Here is a 20302-nt window from a genome sequence, read left to right as displayed (position 1 = left end):
AAGACATCACTCGACACACAGACACACAGACAACTTATTTTTATATATATAGATATAGATGAATGACGTCATAATTGTAGGCTTAAATCATGTATATATATCTTGAAAGTAAATGCAAGATTACGACAGCAGCCATAGCAAAATCAGCATTTGCTCAGGGAGGCAATGCTAGAAACAACCTAGTAAGATATGATCATGTCACCGACCAAGAAGCAAAAAAGCTTGTAATGTTTAAAAATAGTGTCAATTTGGAGCACAAAGTACACCATTTGGGTATACCGCCTTGTCTGAAAAACAATAAAATTGCCCATTACGATTATACCAACGTAAGAAGTAAATACAAAATTATGAAGATAGCTATAATTAAATTAGTATTATTTTGCATAAAAGTCTATTGTATATCATGACAATTAGGGATTAAATAAGTTTCATTAATATCATGGTTTTATGAGATCACCAAGAGTTAACGTTTCCAAAAGTATTTGTGATAAATTGTCTTGTCAAACGATAATCATTTTGCATTTTCATACTTTTATTGCCTTGAGCCGCGTTCGTCTCTTACTAAGTAGCGACTACGATGTCTTAGAAACAGAAAAATTGAAATAACTTACCATATTTACAATACAATCCTGCACATTTTAATCTTATAATATAAAAACGCAAAAGTATTTGGCTACACTTGGCCTACAGAAAAAAGGTATTTTTTTCAATTGTTAAGAATGTAATTTTTCCAAAAAGATTTTGAAAAACTAATGAGTATATACATTTGACTAATAACCAAATTTGACAATGAGCTTCAAGCAGTAAATCTATTACAATCATGACAAAATCCATTGAACATGGTGATTATGAAGATGAAACCTTTACCTTTACAATAGAAATTGGGTTCTTGATGCTTTTTATTATTTATGATATTTTTTATATTTTAGTATTTATCTATGTGCCTGCAATGCAGCGATTTGAAGAAGCTTATTACTTGTATTGGTTATTCCTTGTTATTTTAAATTCGGTTGGTGTGATGGTGTTTGTTTTAGTTTGTTTTACTGTGGTTTCAGTTTGCATCGAATGTGATGGATGGCAGCTGTTTCTAACCCCCTCAACTACCTCTCTCTCCAACGAACAAAACCCTGCTAAAATGAACACAAAATCTGTTGAACTTGGCGATTACGAAGATGCAAGCATTATAAGTCTTAAAGTAAGGCATTCTTACTTTATTTGGTTTTTAAAAAAAGGGGATGGAATCTTGATCTGTCTTATTTTTCTACATTTCAGTTATATTCCATTATATATCTGTGTACCCGCAATGCACCAATTTAAAGTAGCCTATTGCTTGTATTTGTTATTCTCATGTATTCTATTTTATACTAATGTGATGTTCCTTTTAGGCAATTGTGCTACTATATTTTATATTTTGAGGGCTTGTTTCTTTGCGGTTTGGACTTACGTCAAAAGTGATAGATGGCAGCAGCCCCCAGTCCCCCCAACTACGTCTCTTTCCATCGAACAAGTATAATTGAAACGGTGAGACAGTGATTTCGCTTGAAATAGTCCAAAGAATATATAACAATGCATCTAAGGTGTACACAGCCCCCCATGCCCTAGAGATAGGGATGTAGTTCATAGCCTAAGGGCAGTGAGAACATGACATTTGTATACATGGCCAATTGTTATTTTTATCAAATTGGCCTTATTTCTTTCAGGCCTACCACAAGTCTTGCGTACAGACACTAATTTTTTCTGCGAGATAGTATAACGCAGGAACCTCATGAAAAGTTGCTTCTCTGGGCTGAGGTATAATAATTGACTGTCTAATGCCTGATATTTTGCGATTTGTTTTGATATCTTGATTATTTTACATTTTGCAATTTCTTAATTAGGCCTAGATATGATTTTAAAACAATCAGAAATTGAATAAAAAATGGAGCTTATTAGAATACCCATTAGAACAAAATAAACCGAAACTATTGGATGTATAGCAGTGGGTGCCCTCTCCTCTAACTCTCAGATTTCACGTTTAACTTTGATTTTTTGTCTCAATTCTGTAAGAAAGAGTGATGAAACGCAAGGGTTGTTCAGTTGGAATTAGAAACATTTCTAGAGCATAAAAAACTAACGTAAAGAGTTGGAATTAGAAGCATTTCTAGAGCATAAAAAACTAACGTAAAGAGTTGGAATTAGAAGCATTTCTAGAGCATACAAAACTACCGTAAAGAGTTGGAATTAGAAGCATTTCTAGAGCATAAGAAACTAACGTAAAGAGTTGGAATTAGAAGCATTTCTAGAGCATAAAAAACTAACGTCCTGCCTATTTCGGTATAATACGCCCAGTGCCTGACGGAACATCTAAAAGTGACCTATGCGATCTCGCTAATAACTGTTTGAATAGTTAGACGCTCAGCTTGTGTCAAAATATGATGATAACCTTGATCTCCTGTTAAGTGAAGCATCGCCTTCACTCGGGTTTGTGGTAACTGTTTCTGATGTTCGGGCGGCGTTAATTAAAGCAGAGAAGAAGTTCTCACGATGAATTGACGAAATTTGTGGCATGCTTTTAGCTCATGGCAGCCAAAGGGTCCTTGAGCATCTCAATCTGTTATACCAGATGATCTTCTCTTGCGGTTTTGTGCCAGATTCTTTCTGTGTTGGGGTTGTCACGCCGGTATTAAAGAAAGGAAAAAACCCTGCTCAATGCTGTTCTCACCACCCCATAACAGTTTCCCCAGTTTCTTGCAAAATTTTTGAGCTTCTGTTTATTGATGAGTATTGATAACAAAATGAGTATTGATTGATAACAAATTTGGTTTTAAACAATCTGTTAGTTGGGAACATGTTCACCATCTCATTTGTAATGTACTTATACAGTGTTACCAGACAGGGGAGAGGGTTATAGCAGCTAGTCATGATGTTCGCAGAGCGTTCGATTCTGGCGTCCATGCTCAGATACAGTCGTGTGCGCTCAAAAGTAGCCTTGACTGATCAATCCCCCTACCAATCCGAACTTTATATAAAAAACTGAAGGTTAGAATTAAAGTCCTGACGATTGATGGTCCACAAATTTCGGCTGTAGTAGTTCCTGTAGAAAAACGCATACGAGAAGGTGTAGTTTCTTCCCCTACCCTTTACAATAATAGTATTGTAGAATTACAAGAAGATGTTGAGACGAGTCTTGTGTTTAGAGGCAGAGATATATCACTGTTAAAATATGCCGATGATAAACTGAATTTAAGCCGTTCTTTTACTACTACTACTACTAATAAGTCACTGCACCACCAAGCCGCCTGAGGCCAACATAGCTACACACGCTCCTCCTCCAACCTAATCTATTTAAAGTCTCCCTCTTTACACCCTCTCAGAAAGTTCCCATTTCCTTTAAATCTCTATTTATGACATCCTCCCAACCCAAACACGGACGACATGCTTTCCGTGTAGCCCCAGACGGTTGGCCAAAAAGGACAACCTTCGGTAATCTGTCATCCTTTATCCAAACAACGTGGCCTAGCCATCTCAACCTTTCTTTCATTATAGCCCCAGAAAGCGGGATTGAACCGCACTTTTCGTACAACCTACTGTTTGAAATACGGTCAGTCAGCCGGGTACCCAGAACAATGCGTAGGCAATTTCTTTAGAAAACATCTAGTAAATTTTCATCTGCTTTTCGGAGTGTCCATACTTCAGTGCCATATTTCATCACTGTCATCACTGTAGCTTCTAATATTCTAATCTTGGTTTGTAGACTTATCTTTCTATTCCTCCAAACTTTTTCAACTGTGAAAAAACACCCTGAGTTTTAGCTATTCTACTTTTAACATCCTCACTGCTCCCACCATCTTTACTAAAAGTACTACCAAGGTAACTGAAGCTCCCAACCTGATCAATCTTTTCGTTACCTAATGTCACCTGTTCATCTTCACTTATTCCTAGCCTTAGTGACTTAGTCTTCTTAACATTAATTTTCAAGCCTATTTTAGCACCCTGAACTCGAAAACCTCTAAAAATTCATTCATTTTGCTCACACTTTCATCTAATATGCTTAAATCATCAGCATAATCTAAGTCCAGGAGCGTTCTTCCTCCCCATTGATTCCATGGTCTCCAATTGCCTTTCCTGTGCTCCTTAAGAAGAATGGGGTGGGTATAAACTCCATTTCGGGCCCCCAACTTTCAAATAAGAAAAAATGCGAGTTTTGCAGCACATCGATATAATACTAAGAGAAAACTCATTTTCAGCACCCTTGTGTTGCATGGAAATGTACTGTAACCCAATATGGAACTCAGCCACACTGACCTCTAAGATTAATTATAACATCAAAGATCATAATCAACGAGGTTAAGTGATTAAACTGTAAGTGGAAAATTCAACCAGACTAAAGGCTGGCCCTCCTCAGCGAGAAACTTTTTTTATTTAAGTAAACAATACGTCGGTGAAAGTAATAGGCGTGCAGTAATTTCCAATCAATTGGACAGAATGGATTATGTTGTACATAGTGGATTATTATGGCCGGCAAAGGACCCTTTGTGGTGGAAGCTTGGGCCCCCCTGAAAAATCTGGGGTGGGAATTTGCCCACTCCTGACCCCCCCCCCGCCAAATGTCGCCTCTGCCTCTTATAACTACAAATTTAAGAATCTTTGGAATTATTTAGCACTACTTATTTAATTATTTAAACATTATTGACTATTATTTAAACATAATTAACTATTATTTAAACACTATTAGGAGTGCAAAATACGTGCCTATTAGTTAAAAGCTGAGTTTAAATAGAAATGAATTATATAGTGATCTACTGCCAAAATTGGGCTTCGTTTGAACACTGAATTCAAAATATAAACAAAAGAAAATTCTTATGCAAAATCTCATGTTTTTCAAGTTACATGTTTCAAGTTACAAGTTACAAGTTCTCATGTTTTCTCATGTTTTTTGGCTATGATAATATGTTTTTGACAATTTCAAAGTGGAAGCCCTGAATAGGCGTGCAGTTAGTTCAAATCATTTGAACAGAATGGATTGTGTTGGACATAATGGATAATTATGGCCGGAAAAGGGCCTTTGTGGTGGAAGCTTGGGCCCCCTGGAAAATCTGGCGTGGGCATTTTCCCACCCCTGACCCCCGAATGGTGCCTCTGTACCGATTGCTTTGAGCAAAAACAAAATGCAAACGAGCCATTATGAATGGACAATAAACAGCGATATTAAAACTTATGACAAACTGAAATGGGTCAATATATGCGGTCTGAATGCCAAACCCTAACCCCTCTTTGTTTCTAAATAGTTTTTATCAATATAGCATTGGCTTAACTTTAGCGTGAAGACTGAGGATAGAACCCTTCCTGTCACATATAGGACAAGTTAACAGGCAAAAGGCTAACTTTTGTATAATAATACTTCAAAAAGATTATGTGTCTCTTGATCTCAAAGGCCTCTTGAGAAAATTTGAAAACTATCAGCCTAAAAAGGCACTTTTCTGAATCTTCAGGCACCCCATCCCACCCCAAAATATGCATTAGCTTACTTAACTGTATGTCCTAGCTGGACATACATAGAACCTATATAACTGTGTGCAGACTGTACTGTAAGTGCAGTAGAGTTTCATTGTTTGCTCCGCAGTGTGTGCAGATATACATTCTTATTATAGAATCTAATGTATCTTTTTCCATCTTTACATTCCTAAATAAATTTAGCACCATCTTTCCTATTTTTTAAGGAATTATATTTCCCTTGTCCGCCCATATTTACGATATTGTTGTTCAGTTTTAAATCCTTAAATCTTCCAGGAAGAGTCAGATAAATATGAATCCATCCAAAGAATAGCCCAGTGAATAATTGTCAAAGAAGGTAAAATAGCAAACTCTCTATCTCTTGAAAAAAAAAATAAAGACTAAAAAACTAGAAATGTGAGGTTCGTTCTTTGGAAGACGAATAAACGATGTCCACTTAACCTAGGTCTATCAGTTGGAATAAGATGCATTTCTAGAGAATAAAAAAATAATGTAAAGAGCCATATGTTGAGGAGGGAAGAACGGGAAGAATATGTTGAGGAGCAGGGGTCATTTTATCGTTCTAGTGGCCCTTTTAAGTGGCAAGAAAATTGGAGGGCACCTAAGCGGCCTCCAATGCTCATTTTTTCCCAAAGCCACCGAATCAAAATTCCGAGATTTTATTCAGCTAATTTAGCCATTTTATTCAGCATAGGGGAAAAACCAAATAACTTTGTCTTTGGTGTTGACTTACTCCCCCAAAGTCCCCGTGGGAGGGGCTCCAAGTTACAAATGAAACTTTGGCAAGTGTTTACAAATAGGAATGGTTATTGGGAAGTGTACAGACATTTTCAGGGGGATTTATTAGAATTATTAAAAAAAATGAAAAAATTAATATGAAAATGTTTTTTCAACTGAAAACAAGGAGCAGCATTAAAATACAAAACGAACATAAATTTCTATGCATATAGATTTCACCTCCTCCTAATACCTCGCTCTTTACGCTAAAGTATTTTTCACTAATTTCAACTATTCATTCTACAGCTTTTGTGATTCAGGGGTCATTCTTAGTGAATTGGAAAAAAATTTCAGCTCCAGTGAAAAGAACGAGGTATTGGCGAGGGGGCGAACCCCATCATATACGTAATAAGAGCATACGAATTATGAAGTTTTTTACGTAATTTAATTCGTAAGGTATCCATATTTTTTTAGGCTACTATTAAAACTGTTTGTAAAAAATTAAAAGGTTTATTTGCCTTTTTAAATAGCCTAAAAACTGGAGGGCAACTAGGCCTTCTCCCGCACTCCTTTTTTTCAAATCGTCCGATCAATACGATGAGAAAGCCATTTAGACATAAAAAAATATTCGAAGTTTCGTTTGAATTATTCATGTGCGGAGAGACAAAATCAAAGCATCCATTAATTTAAAAACGTTCTGAAATTAAATAAAAAAAGGAAGCTTTTTTTAGATGAAAGTAAGAAGGGATATTAAAACGAACAGAAATTACATTGTATATGAATGGATCTGTTCTCTCTTCAACGCCCCGCTCTTTATTCTAAAGTTTTTTTCTGTTTTTTAAAGGAAGAGCTGAGAGAACAAATCATGCTTTAGTGTAAAGAGCGGGGTGTTGAGGAGGGAACATCCCCTTTTATATACGGAGTAGTTTTATGTGTTTTAGTTTTTAATGTCGCTCCTACCTTTCAGTTAAAAATATTTTTTATTTAATAATTAAAAGGATCCTTCATTTCTTTGACAATAACAAGAATAAAGTGAATAGCGTCAATAACGCTAAAAACGAACAGTGTTCTATTTTCTTATTGGTCTTAGTGCTGAAGCAATACCCAGTTATATGTTCTGAGTGGCTATTGGTTTAAATGGAAATGAGGGCGTGTTTTCTTATCTTGTGTCTAATTGTGTCTAATGATTTTGGCTCACTGCACATGAATAACTAAAAAGAAATTTGCATATTAATTTTATTTTTATGCTAAATGGCTTTCTCATTGTTTTGACCGGACGATTTTGATAAGAAAAGGATTGGAGAGGAGGCTTAATTGCTCTCCAATTTTCGGCTACTTAAAAGTGCAACTAGATTTTTTTCTTACAAACCTTTTTGTTAGTTTTTATGTTTTGTTTTTTAATCAGAAGGTTTTGGGAAAAAGGAGTGGGGGAGGAGGCCTAGTTGCCCTCCATTTTTTGATTGCTTAAAAAGGCAACGAGAACTTTTAATTTTTACGAACGTTTTCCCTATGAAAATATACGTAACTTTCGTGTGTGTCCGTGTTTGTGTGTGTCCGTGTGTGTGTGTGTCCGTGTGTGTGTGTGTGTCCGTGTGTGTGTTTGTGTCCGTATGTGTGTATGTCCGTGTGTGTGTGTCCGTGTGTGTGTGTGTGTCCGTGTGTCCGTGTGTGTGTGTGTCCGTGTGTGTGTGTGTCCGTGTGTGTGTGTGTGTCCGTGTGTGTGTGCGTGTGTGTCCGTGTGTGTGTGTGTCCGTGTGTGTGTGTGTGTGTGTCCGTGTGTGTGTGTGTGTCCGTGTGTGTGTGTGTCCGTGTGTGTGTGTGTGTGTCCGTGTGTGTGTGTGTCCGTGTGTGTGTGTGTTTCCGTGTGTGTGTGTGTGTGTCCGTGTGTGTGTGTTTGTTCGTGTGTGTGTGCGTGTCCGTGTGTGTGTCCGTGTGTGTGTGTGTGTCCGTGTGTGTGTTAGTGTCCGTTTGTGTGTGTGTGTCCGTGTGTGTGTTAGTGTCCGTGTGTATGTGTGTGTCCGTTTGTGTGTGTGTCCGTGTGTGTGTGTGCGTGTCCGTGTGTGTGTGTCCGTGTGTGTATGTGTGTCCGTGTGTGTGTGTATGTCCGTGTCTGTGTGTGTCCGTGTGTGTGTGTGTCCATGTGTGTGTTTGTGTCCGTGTGTGTGTGTGTTTCCGTGTCTGTGTGTGTGTCCGTATGTGTGTGTTTGTCCGTGTGTGTGTGTGTGTCCGTGTGTGTGTGTGTGTCCGTGTGTGTGTGTGTGTCCGTGTGTGTGTGTGTGTGTCCGTGTGTGTGTGTGTGTCCGTGTGTGTTTGTGTCCGTGTGTGTGTTTGTGTCCGTGTGTGTTTGTGTTTGTGTGTCAGTGTGTGTGTGTGTCCGTGTGTGTGTGTGTCCGTGTGTGTGTGTTTGTTCGTGTGTGTGTGCGTGTCCGTGTGTGTGTCCGTGTGTGTGTGTGTCCGTGTGTGTGTTAGTGTCCGTGTGTGTGTGTGTGTCCGTGTGTGTGTTAGTGTCCGTGTGTATGTGTGTGTCCGTTTGTGTGTGTGTCCGTGTGTGTGTGTGCGTGTCCGTGTGTGTGTGTCCGTGTGTGTATGTGTGTCCGTGTGTGTGTGTATGTCCGTGTCTGTGTGTGTCCGTGTGTGTGTGTGTCCATGTGTGTGTTTGTGTCCGTGTGTGTGTGTGTTTCCGTGTCTGTGTGTGTGTCCGTATGTGTGTGTTTGTCCGTGTGTGTGTGTGTGTCCGTGTGTGTGTGTGTGTCCGTGTGTGTGTGTGTGTTCGTGTGTGTGTGTGTGTGTGTGTGTGTGTGTGTGTCCGTGTGTGTGTGTGTCCGTGTGTGTGTTTGTGTCCGTGTGTGTTTGTGTTTGTGTGTCAGTGTGTGTGTGTGTCCGTGTTTGTGTGTGTCCGTGTGTCCGTGTTTGTATCCGTGTGTGTGTTCGTGTGTGTGTCCGTGTATTTGTCCGTGTGTGTGTCCGTGTTTCTGTGTGTGTGTCCGTTTGTCCGTTTGTGTGTCCGTGTATGTCCGTGTGTGTGTCTGTGTGTGTGTCCGTGTGTGTGTCCGTGTGTCCTTGTGTGTGTCCGTGTGTGTCTCCGTCTGTGTGTCCGTGGGTGTCCGTGTCTGTGTGTGTCTGTGTGTGTGTGTGTGTGTGTCTCTGTGTGTGTGTCCGTGTGTGTCCGTGTGTCCGTGTGTGTGTCTGTGTGTGTGTTTGTGTGTGTGTGTGTTTTAGAAGACGAAAATATGATGGTCTGGATGAACCTTATGGGAAGTATATTTACGTCTGGCTCAATTACTGTGAATGGCAACTGCTTGGTTAGTTTGCTGCTTGGTCAACTATCTTCTGGTCAGTTTTTTTTGGGGGGGTACAATGCTTAAAACTACCCCAAAGAGGCTCACCCACCTTTGTATATTAACTGAAAAATCAATTGCTACAATGCCTAGGACACGTGGATTGTTCCACCTGTTGTTGAGGATTTCTGAAAATAATCGCCCTTAGTATGAAATATGGCTTTATTCCGTTAACAGGAAATATTACTTCAACTTTCTGAAATCTGCCTAATAGAATGATGTCAAACAATTCAATGAAAGTTTCTGAGTCCGATGTGTCTGATAAGATAATATTTTTCAAATTCCATTGGGCCGTATTAACACACACCCACAAAAATAAAACAAAAAACCAAGTTCAAAGCACAATTTTTCAGCATTTTCGCCTTTCAAACCCCTTTGTTTGTTATCGTAAATGTTCCCAACTATGCTGAAATCTCTTTTGCTTGGGTCCAAAGAGGGTAGACAGCAGAGATGCTTTCAATTAGGCTGTACCAGTCTTTGAAACGAATGCTGTTACTTCACGATCACTCTAAAGGAAACTTATCTTTTCCTATCAATGACACCCTCACTCAGGTACCTTTCTAGTTCCTCATCAATATTGTCTTCTGAGTCTTCTTCATCCCTTGTCGAAGTTGTAAGTCTGTTATCAAACATGTCAATCCAACTTGCTGTTCCTCCTCTCCTTTTTTGGATACAGGGGTGCAACTAGGATTTTAAGTTTGGGGAAGGGATTTAAAGAATGTGTCCAAAAAATTGTCCAACAATTGCCGACAAATTTTGACTCACAAGCTAGATTTCCAATGTGAATAGTTTTTGAAGCTATCGGCACCGCATACCGAACTTCCCCCTCCCCACCTAGCGAAATCCCCTCCCTTAACTATGCCCCTAACTGGATAGCACGATTTTAATTCAATTATTTATGGATCTCTTACCTACCCAAGTGAACATTCATCAAACCAAACGTATGATTTATCGTATTCTATTTGGTTGTTTTTGTAGAAATTGTATGTTTGTGAGCTCAGCATTTATTTCGAATATTGATGCACCAATTGTGATTTGACAATTAAGTGTGCATTGATAACAAAATTGCTTTGACTTCATTTGACTCACCTCCTCTAATCTCTCCACCATGGTCAGACTTAGCTGGTGGCTTCATTTCTAAGGAATGGACAAGGAAAAATTACCATAAAAATCTCGTGCCATTTTCATGATAAGTTCCGCATGAAAAAAAAACAGCTTGTGTTTGTCTATTTCTTTTCAAGATATCCGATTATGACACTAACTTCAACATTGGCCTGATATATCGGCTGGCTGTTGTATCAGTCGGGCTCTAAACCATTTAGAAGCACCTACTTTCTTCTTATGTATCCGCTCAAGAAGCAAACATTCACTCCCAGACATCTATCTAGCATTCTTCAAACCTCCAGATAATTTGACTTAAAAACACCGAACCCTTGTTAACCTGATTGTATTCTCCTAAAGTTTAAATGTTCTTACCAATCTAGCACTCTTGAAAATGAAACTTCTATAGAAAATCCCCTTGCATTACCCCTGAGCCAAATGAATTCTTTAGGCTCTTAATTATCTTAAAATCTGTTTGCTGAACTAAATCGTGCTTGTTCCATTTTGGCATAACCTCATGCTTCTGACCTATAATGAAGATTTGCAAGTTCTTTTATTTGAATGAGTCTTGTCTGAATTTTCACATCTACTACCTGACCTAAATTGCTTCTCAAAAGGATATTTATTTGCCTATTACCCTTTCAATTACAATCTTCTGAATCCTTAGACATCCCTATTAGAGTGCAGACTTGACGCCCAAATAAACAACCTATTCTTTAACCTCTAGCTCTCATGTACTCCGAGAAAAAATTTAAAAAAACTTGTTTTTTTGTATTGGAAGCAAGTAGCAACAGTAATATTCAAAATGAACGTAAACCCAAAGAAGAAAGGGAGTCAACCTTGTTCTCAACAGCTTCGTCCGGAAAGCCCTACGTTTATTTACACCTATCTCATCACGTTTACTGACAGCGAGAATAGACAGCAAGCGTGGGAAGGTAACTGCTCTTACCTGCTATGCACCGACAAATGAGGCCGAGAATGGAGATAAGGACGACTTTTATGCAGTGCTTTCCTTCATGCTCTCCTCTGTGCCACCAAACGACTACCTCACTGTCAAAGGTGATTTCAACGCCGTTGTCGCTAACAGCTCTGGCCTATATGATGCGGCTGTTGAACCTTTGACGGTTGACGCTCTGAATGAGAATAGTGAGTGGCTTCTACATCACCCACGCCCTATTAGTCATTAATACGTTGGTCGTGAGAAAAGACATTGCGAATCACACATGTTACAATAATGAAGGCAAGCCAAAAAGATGCTTGACTACATCATTTTACGACGACGCTGGCATTAGTCTGTACAGAACTGCCGCTCATACAGAGGTGCTGAGCTCGGCAATACTGATCTTCGTCTTCGTTCTGCAAGGATCAAACTCTGGCTGATGGCCAACAAGAATAACTCCTCTTCCACCAAAAATATAGACACCTCTTGATTGAAGCAAGATCCCTCGGTTCGTGAATGGTATATGGTTGAGGTCTCTAACCACATTGAGGTCTTCCAACAGTGTTCGAAAAGTGAGTCAGCGTAGAACAGTTTCTAAGTTAATGTTCTCACTGCAGCTACAGAAGTTGTGGGCTTAAAGTAGTGAGCAGATACGGCTAGCGAGACTACGAGGAGATATCACACTCTAAAGACAGTTCAACAAACAATGCAACTCTATGTTTCACAAGGACAAGAAAGACTTAACTGGAGGCAAAGCCACTGAGCTCGAGCAAGCTGCCCAAAGACATAGGTGCAACATTCAAGGTCTTGCTTGAGCTAACTGGGCAACACTCCATTGCGTCCACAAGCCTGAAAGCAGCAAATGGAGAAACCATATACGATCAGTCCCAATGTCTCGGTATATGGAAAAAACTCTTTGGTATACTGCTCAATTCAGATCCACCTGATTGCATTGACCCCGGGCTTGTTGCTGCTGCTGCAAAAGCTACCGCTTCCACTGACGGCGACGAGTTTTTTCCTGAGGAGATCAGATTGGCCGTAAAAAAATTAAGGCTAATGAAACAATCGACACTTGTGGCATCCCTTCTTAGCTACTCACAACAGGTGGCCCTGCAATGATACTCTGGCTTCAGATGGTGTTCAGCATTATCTGGCACACAAAAGTTATACTATCAAACTGAAAGAAACGAATTCTTGTGTCAGTCTTTAGTCAGTGTGTCAGGGGAGCAAGACGGACTGCGGGAACTACCACGGTAACACCTTACTGTCTCTTCTTGGAATGCTGTTTGCGATGCTGCTGCTGACACGTGCAAAAATTTTCCTGCATGCTTTGCACTGCCCCTTTAAACCAAATTCATACCAGGAAGATCGACAACTGAACAGATTGACACGGTTTGATAGATCGTTTAGAAGACAGCGGAATTTAACAAAAAAAACTACATAGCTCCCATTGATTTTCGTTCTGCCTTCGACACTTTTGAACGACCGTCCATTTGGTTAATCCTGAAAGCTATCCTACCCAAATGGATAGTACAGAAAACGCCAGAACATACAGAGAACACGCAGAAAATGCCGTCCTGGTTAACGGGGAGCTTTCCTCTTCATTCCGAAAACAAAAAGGAATATAGAAAGAATACGTTGCTGTACCTGAGCTGTTTAGCTATTTCGTCGACCACATCCTGAACAAGACGTACCATACCCAACCTTTCGGCATCAGTTATGCGGGGAGGACTCTGTCCGATGTTGATCTCGTTGACGATGTACCTATCCTTAGTGACAATATCGACCAACTTAAGTCTGCACTCGAGACACTCTCCTCCACAGCCTCTAGAGTTGGGCTTTATATCAACTGAAAGATAACGAAGATCATAACCAGAGAAAAGACCACATCAGCACCACTCTCAACTGTTAAGATTAACAGCCCAGCTGTTGATGTGGTAAGGCACTTGACATATCTTGGATCAATTATATCCTACAGCGGCACACTTGACGTCGAAATGTCGGCCAGATCTGTTAAGGCAAGCTCTGTGTTCAGAAGACTCCTGAGATCAGTCTTCCACAAATCGCAAACTAGCCGTCATACAAAAGCCCGAATTTACAACGCCAGAGCCGCAAGCATCATTTTGTACTCATCTGATACATGACTAGTAGCCCAGACACAGCTAAGAAAGATCGATGCTATTCAGACTAGACACCTGCACTGAGTAAAGGCTTCAAATGGTATGACAAAATCTGCAATACTGAGATTTTGAAGACCTTTAAAATGGTGAACCTCTCTACCCAAATAGAAGCCTGTTCTCTAAGGTGGTACGGCCACCTACTCCGTCTCCCACTAAGTTCCCCCGCAAAGATCATCTCAGACTTCAATCCCTTGGAAAAGGGCTGGATTCAACCCCGACAAAGGCCAAGCACTAGATGGGCTGATGTAATAAGCCAGCGCCTGCTCAGTTGCAACATCAACCCAAATGAGGCCCCATCCTTAGCCCTGGACCGGGCTACTTGGAGAAGACTGACGGTGCTGCCAACCAGTTCCCTCTACGTTGGTGATCCTGCTGAGCTCTTCATAAACGGAATATTTTTTTTTTTTTTTTGAGTTTTGATGTTGGTTCTTATTTTCATTCAGAAAAACTTCACATGGGGAAAAATAAAAACACGCATCTGCGATCTTTATTCCTGCAAAAAATACACAAACTTGATATTTTGCAAAAGAGAGCTTTAAATCACTGGAAGTAGCCTTCTCTGATGCGTTGAATTAATGGTATTATTTTATTAAAATTGCTTGATTATTTGGGGTTGTTTCTCCGTTCTTCAAAAATCATGCCAATTTTCTTGGATTCTTAGTTTTTGATGCGAAGCATTAAACTTACTGTATTTTATAAATTTGGAATCAGCGTAAAAAGTCAATTTTGTTGTACCTATTGGTGTCAAAATGCTGTTTTTTAGATTTTCCGTCACTATTGAGCCACGTCAATTCTGACGCTCAGTTCATTGCCATGAACTGCTAGTTCTTAATGATCATTCATCATATTATATATATATATATATATATATATATATATATATATATATATATATATATATATATATATATATATATATGTGTGTGTGTGTGTTTTTTTCAGATTTTCATCTGGTTCTGTCCTAGTCATACCCGTGATCTGTCAAAAGGAATAGTAAAAATAGAATGGTGTCTATTATTTCTATTGGCATGGTTACTTGGCTGGATCGGTGAAAATGCTATGAAGAGTTGTTTGAAAGACTTTTCAAAACATGGAAGGATCGATTAAGCGTCCTGTTTTCAAGGTTAAGCGTAAGTTTCAAGGTTTAAAAAAAAAATTCTATGGAGCAATATCAGGAAAAATTAAAACATCCCAACCCTTTATTCAGCGTTTTATTGTTAGCCGCATGAATAGCCAATTTTTTTTGAATTGTTTTTATAATGAACAAAAAATTAATTTGAGATACTTCACCAGGTTTGAATTTTTCTTCCCACAGTCCTGTTTCTTTGTGAACTATGTACCTTCAGGAGAAAAACATTATCACAAACATATGCCCGAAGGAATAAAAAAAAAATCAAGTTTTGTCGGATGTAGGAGAAATGAAGTATATTTTATCGCGAAAATAAAACATATAGTTCAACCCACACCTAGTATTTATAAGAAGTAGCAGGTTTGAAGAATACACTTCTTTATAAAAGCTGTTTTTAGATAGAACAGGTTCGAAAGTAAGCAAAGATAGATTTCTCTTATTGTGTACTCAACAAATCCGTAAAGCGTCCTGTATCTCTGACAAGGTTTGAAAATTAAAAGTTTCCAAATTTTATGCTAAATCGAATCACCCTTATATATTTAGAACTAAAAAAAAAGAAACAATCTTATTGGATGCAATTAAATTGTTCACGGAACTATGGAATAAATACTAGAAAATTCTGTATTGCTTCTCTTCAACCCAAGAAAGAAAAATAAGAGCAACTCAGTTGATTTTTATTATTCGAAATAAAACAGTCCACTCGCTGAAGACACGCCAAACAAAGCACCTTTTCAGAAGGGAAATTAATGTGCTAGAAACTGCTAAATACTCACTGCAACACCAAGCCACCACAGCTACGCCAACACAGCTACGTATGCTCCTCCTGCATATCCCGGATATCGAAATTATAAATTTCTTAAATTTATAAATTTTAGGACCACAGCTTTTAAGAAAAAGATAAAGAGATACCACATCTCTTATTCACCGGCCATTGAAAATGAGGTTTCTTTTTGGTCATTGTTTTCTGTTCATGTGAGGTTATTCTTCAATTTCAATTTTGTTTTCGATGTTTGTCAATTTATCTTTTGCACCGAGGATGGCTGGGCCACGCTCTCGACCGGGCCACGCTGCTCAGCCTGGGCCAGGTGGCAGCTGGGCCACGGGCCACGCTGCCCAGCCTGCTGGGCCGCGCACGCTCCACGCAGTATGTCGCTGTTCTGTCGAATTCTTTTTTTCTAATAAACCCATACGTTCGAATAATAGGTGTTTTACCGTTTCCTTATTTTCACAAAATACATACCTCGATTTTCAAATTAAAATTAATTTGAAAAAACACTTAAGAACTCAAAATTGCAACACTGCCCTGAATGCTTTAACGAGACATTACTAATGATTACCTATTCTTACATAAGCTTATACGAAAGACAAAGAACAGTACAATTTGCACTTTAATTTTCATATGACTTGAATAAAAAATTACGGCCCCAGTTTAGTTTTCTTCTTCGGTTCAGTGTTCATATTCATAAATAATCTGAGAAAATTGACAACAATGAAAGCATTGTCCTGAAAAAAAACAACAACAAAAAATCAATAATAGAGTTAGCCAAAAAGACCTTGTTATAAGTTGCAAATTATTTCCCCGTTAGTGACCACATGCCGCTTCAGTTCCTTATACCCCCTTTGGCTTCTCGTCCTTCCCCAGTTCGTTTTTCTGGTAATAAGCTTCCTAAATTTTTTGATCGGGTTGATTGGAATCCAAATTTTAGACCGCTTTACCAAGAAAGAGTTGGGACTTTAATTGATAAAGTCTATATCCCTGATAGTTTGGATTCAATGGATAGTAATCCCTCTTTGACTATTAATTTTCTTTATTTTGAATTAATACATTGCTTAAAGTATGGTGCTGCGGCAGTTTTTCCTACTAATAGGATAAGATTGGGCGCGCAGAAACCTTTTTGGAGCCTCAATCCTTTTTTGATAAATTCTAATAAGGCGGCTAAACAAGCGTATTGGGAATGGCGGGCCCTCGGTAAGCCAAGAGACTCGCATCCAGTTTTTTTGCTAATGAAAAAGAGAAAGGCTGAATTCCAAGCAGAGCTCCGTCGTCATAATAACCTGATCATAGAAGAAGCTTCTTCAAACATTGATAACGACAAGGACAAAAATCTCCTTTGGAATGTTCTCCGAGGCAATAGGCGGATTAACATGCCTGATACTAATTCCACACCGTCGCTAAAAGAGTGGGAAAATTATTTTTCTAAGTTGTCGACTTCGTACGATTCTAACAGTGTTGTGTTGCAATTAGATGAAAGGTTGAAGAATTTTTCAACTGATTACAGGATTTCTGAGGATATGTTACGTGGAGCAATCAAAACGTTAAAGGCGCAGTCGGCTAAGGATCATGATGGCTTATTTGCTAATCACCTCAAACTTGCTCCTTCTTCTTTTCTTATTACTCTACTGGCATTTTTCAACCTTTTACTTACTACTGGTTTAGTACCATCGTCATTCTATATTGGCATAGTTACGCCTATTCCTAAGAGCGGGAAAAAAGATTTGTCATCTTGTAGCTCCTGGAGGCCAATTACTAGGGGTTCTATGATTGGGAAAGTGTTTGAGTTGTGTTTGAAGGATCTTCTTGAAATTCTTGACACTGGTTCTAATCAAGTTGGTTTCAAGAGAGGTTTGGGATGTGACCATGCCCATGCATCTTTCAGCAAAGTTATTGAAGAAGCGAGAATCTCTGGTCAACCGCTATACGCCCTCTTGATTGATATCAAAGGGGCCTTTGATAACATTTCTCATGCATCCGCTCTGCTCACTTTAATCCATGCTGGATTGCCCCTAGCTGTCATACGAGTCCTTCGCTCTTGGTATTCTGGTTTAAAGATCCGTATCTGTCCGAGTTCGTCTTCATCTCAGTCCAAATTAATTCAAGTGGGTAGAGGAATTAGACAAGGAGGAATTATTTCTCCTTATATATTCAATTCTTGTTTAAGCTACTGCCCTTAATTCTCTTTCCTGCTCGTTTGTTTCATTATCTCGAAATCTGTCTTACATTGCATATGCTGATGACATTATCCTTCTAAGCCGGTCCAAGTCTAGTCTTTTTTCTAATTTTAATATTTTAATTGATTGTTTAAAAGGTTTGGGCCTTTCTATCAGTTTTGAAAAATGTCAATTTTTTGTTGTAAATTGTTTAGAGGATAATGTCAGGGCGACTCTCGATTGCGGCAATGGTGTTATTTTTCAGTCGTCGCCAATAGTCACTTATTTGGGATTACCTTATGCTACTTCGAAAAGAGATTTCAAACCAGTCCTGGTTCAGCATGTTCAGATGAAACTACGCAAGGCATTTGGTCTTTTAATTCGTTTTCGGGGTCTTTACCGTCGGGACGTCCTTGGTCGTATGTATAGCGCTGTTGCTCTGCCTCACGTATTGTTCCCGTCCCTCCTCTTCCGAAATTTCAGACCTTCTGATCTTTCGCCCATTAAAGTTGCTTATTTTAAATTTTGTAAATTTTTACTTGGTTTCCCCCTTTCTTTTAGTAACACTGAGATTGTTTTAAAGCTTAATGTGAAGGATCCTGTAGTCTGTATAAAGAAAAAATATAAAACATTTGAAGATAGGGCGAAAATTAGCCTTTTAGGCCACAATTTATTTCTGTTTTTTAGTAACAGTTCTGGCTCTTCATGATTTATAGGCTAATCTATTTAGCAAGTGTTTTTTTTTTTTTTTTTTTTTTTTTTTTTTTTTTTTTTTTTTTTTTTTTTTTAAGTGTTCGATCAATATTTGATACGTTTTGATTGTAAGTGTTATCAGTTGTTTTTTCTTTATATTATATCGTAGCGTACTCCTCATTTTTTGAGGGAAATAAAGAAAATAAATAAATAAATAATAAATAATAATAAATATTAGCAGACACTTTCAAAGGATTTTTTCTGGGGTGGGGATAATATTAAAAATATTTACAATTTATTATAGTATATGTACCCACTGAAAGTACCCAGAAATTCAGGAAAATTTAGGATTTTGGGTGGCTTGGCCTCGGCAATTCCTCTGCAAAAATCCCTTTTAGATCTCCCCCTGTCTTAGGAAACATCTGATTGATTATGCGGATTTTCAGGATTGGAAAAATATTTTTTGGGGAGGTTGATTCAGACCACTTTTGGAGAACATAGGGACAGATTCCAGAAAGTTACCATTTTTTAAAGTAATTTTTCAGGAATAGAGGAAAAGCCGCAATTAGAAAAAAACTTAGGAGGGTGTTTCAAAACTTTAAACTCCCCTAATTCCCTCTTCAAAGCAAAGAACTTTCGCTAAAGAATAACTTAAAACGTACCAAACTTAAAACGAACATATATTGACATAAGTAATAGAAGGGTATGGGAGACAATCAGAGTCGAAATTGAAGTAGATCTAAAAGAAAAGAAACAAAAAACCAACGTCATCCTTAAGCTAGGAAAATTGAGGGGTTTGATTCTCTTGAGAATGGCCTACTTGATGTTGATGATTTTTTTCTCATTTGTCTTCTGAAGCAGAATACCTGGATTTGGAAGTAATTAATTCACCAAGTAACAAATATATTTTTTCTAATGATTTGTGCAGTACACATTATTTTCCGGGGATAATCTTTATCTGGCATTCCTGAACCGCCGTGGTCTCATTGGTAAATTGGATCATATATTTTTTATATTTCGTCTAGTTAATCGGACGTATTTTGTTTGTGTGAAATATTTTTGAATTCTATAACTGAAACTTAAAAAAAAAGAATACGGCATTAAACTTTACAGTCCGTACCGGTGGTGCTGATCTCCGTTTCTTGGCCCTTCAGCCAGGAAGTGTAATGGGGGTTGGGGAACTGAAACGTTAGTTAATCATACACATATACAGTGTCCACTATCAGCATAAGACTAGTGATGTTTTACTGCTGATTTCGGATACTGCATATGTGTCCGAAATATTCAGTTTTTTCACTGTCGATTAAAAGGTTTCATCCTATTTTGAACTGTTATATTTTCGTCACGAAAAGGCAGTGTGGTCTTCGAAGTTATCTACAGCAAGGACGATTTGGACTTTTCGTCAAGTCATCAACATCTGTTAAAATTATTAGTGATGTAGAATATTTGAACGTGGAGATGTCGTTTGAAATGCTAGCGGTAGAAATTGAACTTAGCCATTAGCCAATAATTTGTTGTCTGTGCTATCGTCCTCCAAGTGGAAGCACAAAAAGGTATACTGAAAGTTTACGGGAATGTCATGACATATTGTCGCGTAAATACCGTAAGTCTATCATTATGGGTGATTTCAATGTTGATATATCTTTACTGCGTAACCATAGCATGAGTAATTACACATTTATGACGTAGCATCGAAAACCTCGTCTAGAATTTTAGCCGCCGGATGTCCCCCTGCGACATGCAAAGTCGTCATAGACAACACATGATTATTTTATGGTGGTAT

General features: G+C 38.5%; 1 long non-coding RNA gene across 1 annotated transcript in view; it reads left to right on the top strand.

The window, feature by feature from the left end:
- Nucleotides 1-15139, top strand: part of LOC136024623 (uncharacterized) — a 26638-nt gene extending 11499 nt beyond the window's left edge. The window contains exons 2-3 of the long non-coding RNA XR_010616862.1: nucleotides 1056-1195; nucleotides 14712-15139. This is a non-coding gene — a long non-coding RNA (uncharacterized LOC136024623). The remainder of the gene's footprint in view (nucleotides 1-1055; nucleotides 1196-14711) is intronic.
- Nucleotides 15140-20302: the final 5163 nt, after the last annotated feature.

Source organism: Artemia franciscana, chromosome 3, assembly GCF_032884065.1.
Source record: "Artemia franciscana chromosome 3, ASM3288406v1, whole genome shotgun sequence".
Taxonomy (NCBI): domain Eukaryota; kingdom Metazoa; phylum Arthropoda; class Branchiopoda; order Anostraca; family Artemiidae; genus Artemia; species Artemia franciscana.
This window is presented reverse-complemented; position numbering and strand designations above follow the sequence as displayed.